The sequence below is a fragment of the Oncorhynchus keta genome, chromosome 4 (genome assembly GCF_023373465.1).
Source record: "Oncorhynchus keta strain PuntledgeMale-10-30-2019 chromosome 4, Oket_V2, whole genome shotgun sequence".
NCBI lineage: Eukaryota > Metazoa > Chordata > Actinopteri > Salmoniformes > Salmonidae > Oncorhynchus > Oncorhynchus keta.
In genome coordinates this window covers 54272793-54283474 of record NC_068424.1, presented here as the reverse complement: position 1 = coordinate 54283474, position 10682 = coordinate 54272793, and positions in this window count along the sequence as shown.

The window sequence follows — 10682 nt, the reverse complement described above, 5'->3', positions numbered from 1 at the left end:
TTGTGAGGTCAGCAACTACATCAGATGGAAACATCAAACGGAGGCAGATGAGGACCGCGTTAACACCCACTTACACAAATGACAGTAGGCAGAAGTACACACACTTTTTATGCTTTCTGTTAACTGGCTCTTCATTGAGCTTGTAGATAGTTTGATGTTAGCGGCTGTACTGAGAGATTACATACATGAAGGTTTATTATGCTACGTTGTTCAGATGTGCCACATTGGCCAATCAACAAATCGTACATCTGGAAATATGAACCTATGTTGTTATAGGCTCAGGTTTTGCCCTTTTGGAATTGGAGGAGAGGAGAGAGGCAAAGAACGGTTCCCTGTATAATGGCAGAACAAGACCGGTTGTCGTCGTGAGTGTGGAGGGAAGGGACAAAAGGTGAACCATGAGAAACCTCATCCCGGATTCAGACAGTTGTTCAATGTAGCTGTTTTTTTTTTATCTCAATATCAAATCATCTCTGGGTAACAAGTTCCTCACTGGGATTGTTTTCAATTAAAATGGTTTTTAAAAAATAATGCTCTCAGCAAAAGGCAATTTCTCGAGCAAGAATTTTGTTAGGACTGTCTGGGAGTGGTCTTAGTGGGGAAGGGGAAACTGAAAATTGGTCTCAACTAATTTGGCGCTTTTTCAAACAGATCATACACTAAAAGGGCTTATCATTTTCACAATTTCACAGTATTATTCCAAACGCATAGTGTGGAAATATATGCAACACAGGCAAGTCAAGTTTTTGAGTGCACTGGGGCGTTACAAAATGAAGAGAGGACCTTAAATGATTTTCCTGCTACTTATATACAGTTGAAATCGGAAGTTTACATACACCAGACATTTAAACTCAGTTTTTCACAATTCCTGACATTTAATCCTGGTAAAAATTCGCTGTCTAAGGTCAGTTAGGATCACCACTTTAGTTTAAGACTGAAATGTCAGAATAATAGTAGAGAGAATTATTTATTTCAGCTTTTATTTCTTCCATCACATTCCCAGTGGGTCAGAAGTTTCCATACACTCAATTAGTATTTGGTTGCATTGCCTTTAAATTGTTTAACTTGGGTCAAACGTTTTGGGTAGCCTTCCACAAGCTTCCCACAATAAGTTGGGTACATTTTGGCCTATTCTTCCAGACAGCTGGTCAGGTTTCTATGCCTCCTTGCTCTCACACGCTTTTACAGTTCTGCCCACACATTTTCTATAGGATTGAGGTAAGGGCTTTGTGATGGCCACTCCAATACCTTGACTTCGTTGTCCTTAAGCCATTTTGCCACAACTTTGGAAGTATGCTTGGGGTCATTGTCCATTTGGAAGACTGATGTCTAACTGATGTCTTGAGATGTTGCTTCAATACATCCACATCATTTTCCTACCTCATGGTGCCATCTATTTTGTGAAGTGCACCAGTCCCTCCTGCAGCAAAGCACCCCCACAAAAGGATGCTGCCACCCCCATGCTTCACGGTTGGGATGGTGTTCTTCGGCTTGCATGCCTCCCCCTTTTTCCTCCAAAAATAACAATGGTCATTATGGCCAAACAGTTCTATTTTTGTTTCATCAGACCAGAGGACATTTCTCCAAGAAGTACGATCTTTGTCCCCTTGTGCAGTTGCAAACCTTAGTCTGGCTTTTTATGGCGATTTCGAAGCAGTGGCTTCTTCCTTGCTGAGCGGCCTTTCAGGTTATGTCGATATAGGACTTGTTTTACTGTGGATATAGATACTTTTATATTTCCTCCAGCATCCTCACAACGTCCTTTGCTGTATGACGGCTGCGTGGTCCCATGGTGTTTATACTTGCATACTATTGTTTGTACAGATGAACGTGGTACCTTCGGGCGTTTGGAAATTGCTCCCAAGGATGAACCAGACTTGTGCAGGTTTACAAAACAAATTCTGATGTCTTGGCTGATTTATTTTGATTTTCCCATGATGTCAAGTAAAGAGGCACTGAGTTTGAAGGTAGGCCTTGAAATCCATAGGTACACCTCCAATTGACTCAAATTATGTCAATTAGCCTATCAGAAACCTCTAAAACCATGACATAATTTTCTGGAATTTTCCAAGCTGTTTAAAAGGCACAGTCAACTTAGTGTATGCAAACTTCTGACCCACAGGAATTGTGATACAGTGAATTATAAGTTAAATAATCTGTCTGTAAACAATTGTAGGAAAAATGACTTGTGTCATGCAGAAAGTAGATGTCCTAACCGACTTGTCAAAACTAGTTTGTTAACAAGTAATTTTGTGGAGTGGTTGAAAAACGAGTTTTAATGACTCCAACCGACTTCAACTGTATAGTTTAACTAATCAGGGATGGTTGTTTCAGAGTGAATTATAATGATAGTTGTTGGCAAGGCAGCGTAGAGACAGTGGTTGTAGAGTGGGGTCAGAATAATAAGGGTGGTTATTAAAAGGGTTTGGGTGGGGAGGGTCGTTTTTTGAAAGGGGATGGGTAAGGTGGGGAGTGTGTTTTTTGAAAGGGGATGAGTAAGGTGGGGAGTGTGGTTTTTAAAAGGGGATGGGTAAGGTGGGGAGTGTGGTTTTTAAAAGGGGATGGGTAAGGTGGGGAGTGTGGTTTTTGAAAGGGGATGGGTAAGGTGGGGAGTGTGGTTTTTAAAAGGGGATGAGTAAGGTGGGGAGTGTGTTTTTTGAAAGGGGATGAGTAAGGTGGGGAGTGTGTTTAAAAAGGGGATGAGTAAGGTGGGGAGTGTGTTTTTAAAAGGGGATGGGTAAGGTGGGGAGTGTGTTATTTGAAAGGGGATGAGTAAGTTGGGTAGTGTGGTTTTTAAAAGGGGATGGGTAAGGTGGGGAGTGTGTTTTTTGAAAGGGGATGAGTAAGGTGGGGAGTGTGGTTTTTGAAAGGGGATGGGTAAGGTGGGGCGTGTGGTTTTTGAAAGGGGATGAGTAAGGTGGGGAGTGTGGTTTTTGAAAGGGGATGAGTAAGGTGGGGAGTGTGTTTTTGAAAGGGGATGAGTAAGGTGGGGAGTGTGGTTTTTAAAAGAGGATGGGTAAGGTGGGGAGTGTGTTTTTTAAAAGGGGATGGGTAAGGTGGGGAGTGTGTTATTTGAAAGGGGATGAGTAAGGTGGGGAGTGTGGTTTTTAAAAGGGGATGGGTAAGGTGGGGAGTGTGTTATTTGAAAGGGGATGAGTAAGTTGGGTAGTGTGGTTTTTAAAAGGGGATGGGTAAGGTGGGGAGTGTGTTTTTTAAAAGGGGATGAGTAAGGTGGGGAGTGTGTTTTAAAAGCTTTACCATGTTCATCAGAGATCCCTCCCTGCCTCAGGTCACTGCAACTCAATTCCTTATGTCAGCGTTTCCCAAACTCAGTCCTCGGTCCCCCCTTGGGTGCATGCTTTGGTTTTTGTCCCAGCATTACACAGCTGATTAAAATAATCAACTCATCATCAAGCTTTGATTTTTTAGAATCAGCTGTGTAGTGCTAGGGCAAAAACCAAAATGTGTACCCAGGGGGCCCTGGGAACGAGTTTGGGAAACAATGGGTCATGTGTATATCTATAATTTTGCTAAGACTTGCTTTTTCGATTGTGCATGTTTATCTGTTTACGCCGAGTCCGTCTCCTGTATGATGATAACTTTCACAAAAATCTTAGTAATGAGAGAGACCTCAGTCAATCTTATTTATTTCTCTCTCTCTCTCTCTCTCTCTCTCTCTCTCTCTCTCTCTCTCTCTCTCTCTCTCGTCATTAGCATGCGGTCATGTGTGCTTCCTGGTTCTTATTAAGTCTCTCATGTAACATTTATGTCTGAAGTGTATATTGATTTCAGAGAACCATATTATTTCCTGGAACGTGATAACATTGCCTTGGTGTGTGCACTCAGATCTCATATAACTGTATTGCATTGCATTACTGTAATTTGCCACAGACGTAATGGAACCACTTAAGAAATGAAGAGATGCCATCTTCCAGCTCGGTCTCTAGACACTACACACATGTACACACGTAGCAAACACACACATTTTGAAATTATTGCATTAACACACTGACTCTAAGCGTGACTATTATAGCCATTATCATTAGACCCATAATGATATGTCAAATAGTTTGTATTGATCTCTCAAAGGCGTCTACTATTCTGTGTTTTCTGTTCTGCAGAGTACTGTCCACACCTTGTTCTGTTCTGCTATCACGTTTTAGGGAAGACCCAGATGTAGACAGTGTTGAAGTAACAAAAGTATATTACTAGAAAGGGGGGCAGGAAAAATGACAGGTCAAGGGCAGGCAGAGGTCGGTAATCCAGATCAGAGTCCAAAAGGAACAGAACGGCAGGCAGTCTCAGGGTCATTGCAGGCAGAGGTCAATAATTCAGTGTGCTGTGACAACGTACAGAACGGCAGGCAGGCTCAGGGCAGACAGAATGTTCAAAACCAGGAAAACTAGAAAACAGGAACTAGAAAAAGACAGGAGCAAGGGAAACAACACTGGTAGGTTTAACAAACCAAACGAACTGGCAACAGACAAACAGAAAACAGGTATAAATACACTAGGGATAATGGTAAAGATGGGCGACACCTGGAGGGGGGGGGGGAGACGAGCACAAAGACAGGTGAAACAGATCAGGGTGTGAGAGAGGTGAGTGCAGACAGGGGGGAAGCCAGGGTGCTTTAACCCCGAATAAAGCGTTGATAAAAGTTGTCGAATCCCAGTAAACATTGCAGCTGCACCCTGGACGTAGGCTAGGGCCAATCCACCACCACTCTCACATTCCCGGTATCCATCTGTACACTCCCTGCAGCGATGATGTAACCCAGGAAGGGGATGATGGAGTGCCGTGGCGGAGATCTTTGTGGGCGATACTCGGCCTTGTCTCAGGATGGTAAGTTGGTGGTTGAAGATATCCCTCTAATGGTGTGGCGGCTGTGCTTTGGAAAAGTGGGTGGGTTGTATCCTTCCTGTTTGGCCCTGTCACGGGGGTGTCATTGGATGGGGCCACAGTGTCTCCTGACCCCTGTCTCAGCCTCCAGTATTTATGCTGCAGTAGTTTATGTGTCGGGGGCTAGGGTCAGTTTGTTATATCTGGAGTACTTCTCCTGTCCTATCCGGTGTCCTGTGTGAATTTAAGTATGCTTTGGAGAACCTGTCGGATGTGGAGCACATGTTCTTGGGTGGAGCAGGAGAAGAATAGGATGTCGTTGAGCTAGATGAAGACGAACTAGTTCAACATGTCGTGGAGAACATCATTAACCAGACCCTGGAATACACCTTGAGCGTTGGTAAGGTCAAATGGCCTGACCAAAAACTCGTAGTGACCGCTGGCCGTTTTGAAGACAGTCTTCCACTCGTCCCCTTCCCGTACCCTCACCAGATGGTAGGCATTCCGTAGGACCAGCTTGGAGATCACATGGCCCCCTGGAGCGGCTCGAAGGCTAAGGAGATGAGTGGTAGCAGGTAACAGTTCTTCACCGGGATAACGTTAAGGCCCCGGAAGTTGATGCACCGGCGCAGGGTTTTGTCCTTCTCCACAAAGAAGAACCCTGCGCCAGCAGGAGAGGCAGAAGGACGGATGAACCTTGCAACTAGGGAGTCAATGTAGGTCTCCATAGCCTTGGTCTCCGGACTCGACAGAGAGTACAATCATACGTAGAATGTATGCACACATGACTGTAAGTCGCTTTGGATAAAAGCGTCTGCTAAATGGCATATATTATTATTATTATTATTACAATCGTCCCAGGATGGAGTAGTGCCTGGGAGAAGGTAATTCCCGAAGTCATAGGGTCGGTGCGGCAGAAGTGAAGTGGCCCGTGTTTTTTCTGAACATCTCCCAGAGGTCCTGGTACTCCACGGGAATAGCGGAGAGGTCCAGAGTAACTTCTGAGACCCCAGGAAGACATCCCGGGGCAGGCTGCGCTGACTTCAGGCAATGAGCGTGGTAGAACGAGCTCCAGCCCATGATGGCACCAGCAGTCCAGTCTATGATGGGCTTGTGTTGCTGGAGCCAAGAGAATCACAATACCACGAAAACCTGAGGAGAATTACTGAGCAGGAATTGGTCCGTCTCTCTGTGGTTGCCTGACACACGTAGGTTGATGTGGGTGACCCGGCCTATAGAGCGCCCTGCCAGCGCTCTAACATCCATGGGAATGGAGAGGGGCTTAGTGGCGATGCCCACCTCAGACACCAGGGTAGCGTCCATAAAGCTCTCAGCGATTATGAGTCGATGAGAACCCAGAGAGATTCAATTGGTTCCCATACAGCAACATGGCATGAAAAGGAATGCGAGTAAGGGGAGAGGAGGAGTTCTCCGTATGGCTCACCAGAGTACTCACTTTTACTGGTGAGCCTGGTCTTTTAGTGGACAGGTGGAGACGAAATGACCAGTAGTCCCACAATACAGAAAACTCTTAGTGTGAAGCCTGCATAGCCATTCGGCTGGAGAGCCTAGCTCTGCCTAGTTGCATTGGCTCGGGAAGAGGTGAATGAGCAGACTTCAGAGACTCTCAGGGGAACTCGGGTTCTCTTGGCAACGGAGAATTCGTGGACTTCCGGGATGCCTTGTAAGTCAGGCGGAATTCTTGGGTGGGCGAGCGAAATCAAATCTCTCCTTTCTTCATTCCCGTAGTTGCCCATCGATCCGAATGGTGAAGGCGATGAGCGAGTTGTGATCCGTTGGTAGTTCCCGGGCTGCTAGCTCCTCCTTTACTTCCTCTGAAACTCTGTGCAGGAACATGTTGAACAGCGCTTCTGGGTTCCAGCCAATCTCAGCTGCCAATATGCGGAAATCCACCGCATAGTCTGCCACACCGCGGGAGTCCTGCCCGAAGCTCGAATAACTTCCGGGCAGCCTCTCTTCCGGACAGTGGAGCATCAAAAACTTTCTTTACCTCCGCCACAAACTCCTCCAGGCTCAAGTATACGGCCGACTGTTGTTCCCATACTGCCGTTGCCCAGGCGAGAGCCCTCCCGAACATCAGCGTGATGAGATACGCTATCTTAGAGCGGTCCGAGGGGAAGGAGGAGGGGTGCAGCTCAATGATGAGGGAACACTGAGTGAGAAATGCCTGACAGTTGTCTGACTCTCCATTGAAGTGTTCCAGGGAGTTAAGTGGGGTTCCCGGGAAACTGGGTGGCCGGGGAGGCGGCGCTGCTAACAGCTGGGTTACTGAGGGGCTGGGAGGTTACCGTCGTAGTAGGCTGCCTAATAGACAACCTGCGGAATTGCTCCAGCAATGTGTTCAGCACTCAGTCATGGGATTCAGTTAAGGTCTGGAACTCTTCCATAAGACCACGAACCAACTCCTCGTGCCTTCCAATGGTGGCTCCTTGGGGGGAGGTGGTGTTGCGCAGCTGGTCTGTGTCTGCTCGGTCAGTTATGGCCAGTTCGTACTATCACGTTTTAGTGAAGACCCAGATGCAGACAGTGTCGAAGTAACAAAAGTTTATTACTAGAACAGGGGGCAGGCAAAACAACAGGTCAAGGGCAGGTAGAGGTCAGTTATCCAGATCTATAACGTTTCAGGTAATACCCAAGTGCAGACTGTGTTGAAGTAACAATGTTTATTACAGCAACAGGGGCAGGCATACGACAGGCAGGGGTCAATAATCCAGAGTAGTGGGGCAAAGGTACAGGACGGCAAGCAGGTTCAAGATCAGGTCAGGCAGAGGTCGGTAATCCAGTGTAGAGACAACAGTACAGGACGGCAGGCAGGGTCAGGGTCAGGGCAAGGGTCAAAATCAGGAGGGCGAGAAAAAGCGAGACTGGGGAAAAGCAGGAGCTGAGAAAAACGCTGGTTGAATTGACAAACAAGACAGGCAGGCAGAGATCAATAATTCAGTGTGATGTGACAAGGTACAGAATGGCAGGCAGGCTCAGGGTCAGAATGGTCTACACCAGGAACTAGATAACAGGAACTAGAAACAGACAGGAGCAAGGGGAACAACGCTGGTAGGCTTGACGAACAAAATGAACTAGCAAGAGACAAACAGAGAACACAGGTATAAATACACTGGGAATAATGGAGAAGATGGGCAACACCTGGATAGGGGTGGAGACAAGCACAAAGACAAGTGAAACAGATTAGGGTGTGACATCTGCAGAGTATTGTCTAAGTTGTTCTGTTCTGCAAAGTATTGTCTACGTTGTTCTGTTAGGCAGAGTACTGTCCACACGTTGTTCTGTTCTGCAGAGTACTGTCCACGTGTTATTCTGTTCTGCAGAGTACTGTCCACACGTTGTTCTGTTCTGCAGAGTACTGTCCACATGTTATTCTGTTCTGCAGAGTACTGTCCATGTGTTGTTCTGTTCTGCAGAGTACTGTCCACACGTTGTTCTGTTCTGCAGAGTACTGTCCACATGTTATTCTGTTCTGCAGAGTACTGTCCACATGTTATTCTGTTCTGCAGAGTACTGTCCACCTGTTATTCTGTTCTGCAGAGTACTGTCCACATGTTATTCTGTTCTGCAGAGTACTGTCCACCTGTTATTCTGTTCTGCAGAGTACTGTCCACCTGTTATTCTGTTCTGAAAGAGTACTGTCCACATGTTATTCTGTTCTACAGAGTACTGTCCACATGTTATTCTGTTCTGCAGAGTACTGTCCACCTGTTATTCTGTTCTGCAGAGTACTGTCCACATGTTATTCTGTTCTGCAGAGTACTGTCCACCTGTTATTCTGTTCTGCAGAGTACTGTCCACATGTTATTCTGTTCTGCAGAGTACTGTCCACATGTTATTCTGTTCTGCAGAGTACTGTCCACATGTTATTCTGTTCTGCAGAGTATTGTCTACGTTGTTCTGTTCTGCAGAGTACTGTCCACATGTTATTCTGTTCTGCAGAGTATTGTCTACGTTGTTCTGTTCTGCAGAGTACTGTCCACATGTTATTCTGTTCTGCAGAGTATTGTCTACGTTGTTCTGTTCTGCAGAGTACTGTCCACATGTTATTCTGTTCTGCAGAGTATTGTCTACGTTGTTCTGTTCTGCAGAGTACTGTCCACATGTTATTCTGTTCTGCAGAGTACTGTCCACACGTTGTTCTGTTCTGCAGAGTACTGTCCACACGTTGTTCTGTTCTGCAGAGTACTGTCCACACGTCGTTCTGTTCTGCAGAGTACTGTCCACATGTTATTCTGTTCTGCAGAGTACTGTCCATGTGTTGTTCTGTTCTGCAGAGTACTGTCCACATGTTATTCTGTTCTGCAGAGTACTGTCCACACGTTGTTCTGTTCTGCAGAGTACTGTCCACATGTTATTCTGTTCTGCAGAGTACTGTCAAACACAGTGTTCTGTTCTGCAGAGTACTGTCCATGTGTTATTCTGTTCTGCAGAGTACTGTCCACACAGTGTTCTGTTCTGCAGAGTACTGTCCACATGTTATTCTGTTCTGCAGAGTACTGTCCACATGTTATTCTGTTCTGCAGAGTATTGTCAAACACAGTGTTCTGTTCTGCAGAGTACTGTCCACATGTTATTCTGTTCTGCAGAGTACTGTCCCATGTTATTCTGTTCTGCAGAGTACTGTCCACATGTTATTCTGTTCTGCAGAGTACTGTCAAACACAGTGTTCTGTTTTGCAGAGTACTGTCCATGTGTTGTTCTGTTCTGCAGAGTACTGTCCATGTGTTGTTCTGTTCTGCAGAGTACTGTCCATGTGTTGTTCTGTTCTGCAGAGTACTGTCCATGTGTTGTTCTGTTCTGCAGAGTACTGTCCATGTGTTGTTCTGTTCTGCAGAGTACTGTCCATGTGTTGTTCTGTTCTGCAGAGTACTGTCCACATGTTATTCTGTTCTGCAGAGTATTGTCAAACACAGTGTTCTGTTCTGCAGAGTACTGTCCACATGTTATTCTGTTCTGCAGAGTACTGTCCACACGTTGTTCTGTTCTGCAGAGTACTGTCCACATGTTATTCTGTTCTGCAGAGTACTGTCAAACACAGTGTTCTGTTCTGCAGAGTACTGTCCATGTGTTGTTCTGTTCTGCAGAGTACTGTCCATGTGTTGTTCTGTTCTGCAGAGTACTGTCCACACGTTGTTCTGTTCTGCAGAGTACTGTCCATGTGTTGTTCTGTTCTGCAGAGTACTGTCCATGTGTTGTTCTGTTCTGCAGAGTACTGTCCACATGTTATTCTGTTCTGCAGAGTACTGTCCACATGTTATTCTGTTCTGCAGAGTACTGTCCACATGTTATTCTGTTCTGCAGAGTACTGTCCACATGTTATTCTGTTCTGCAGAGTACTGTCCACATGTTATTCTGTTCTGCAGAGTACTGTCCACATGTTATTCTGTTCTGCAGAGTACTGTCCATGTGTTGTTCTGTTCTGCAGAGTACTGTCCATGTGTTGTTCTGTTCTGCAGAGTACTGTCCATGTGTTGTTCTGTTCTGCAGAGTACTGTCCATGTGTTGCTCTGTTCTGCAGAGTACTGTCCATGTGTTGTTCTGTTGTTGGCTTGTATGGAGTTAAATTGGATTTAAAGGTGTTTCGTGTTCACGTTTAGTGAGACTTTAGTTTGTTCAGGAGTCCGAGCAGAGAACTGTTATGATGAGGAGAGTACGTGATGGAGGAACAGAGAGATAAAAAGCCAAAATAGTTGTTTTCCTTTTTTCTCTTTGTTCAGAGAAAGGGGAAGGTCCAATATGACCATTACCCAATGTGTGAGAAAAAGAGAGAGAGGCAGGGTGGGAGGGGGACAAGGTGACCTACGGAATGTACTAAATCA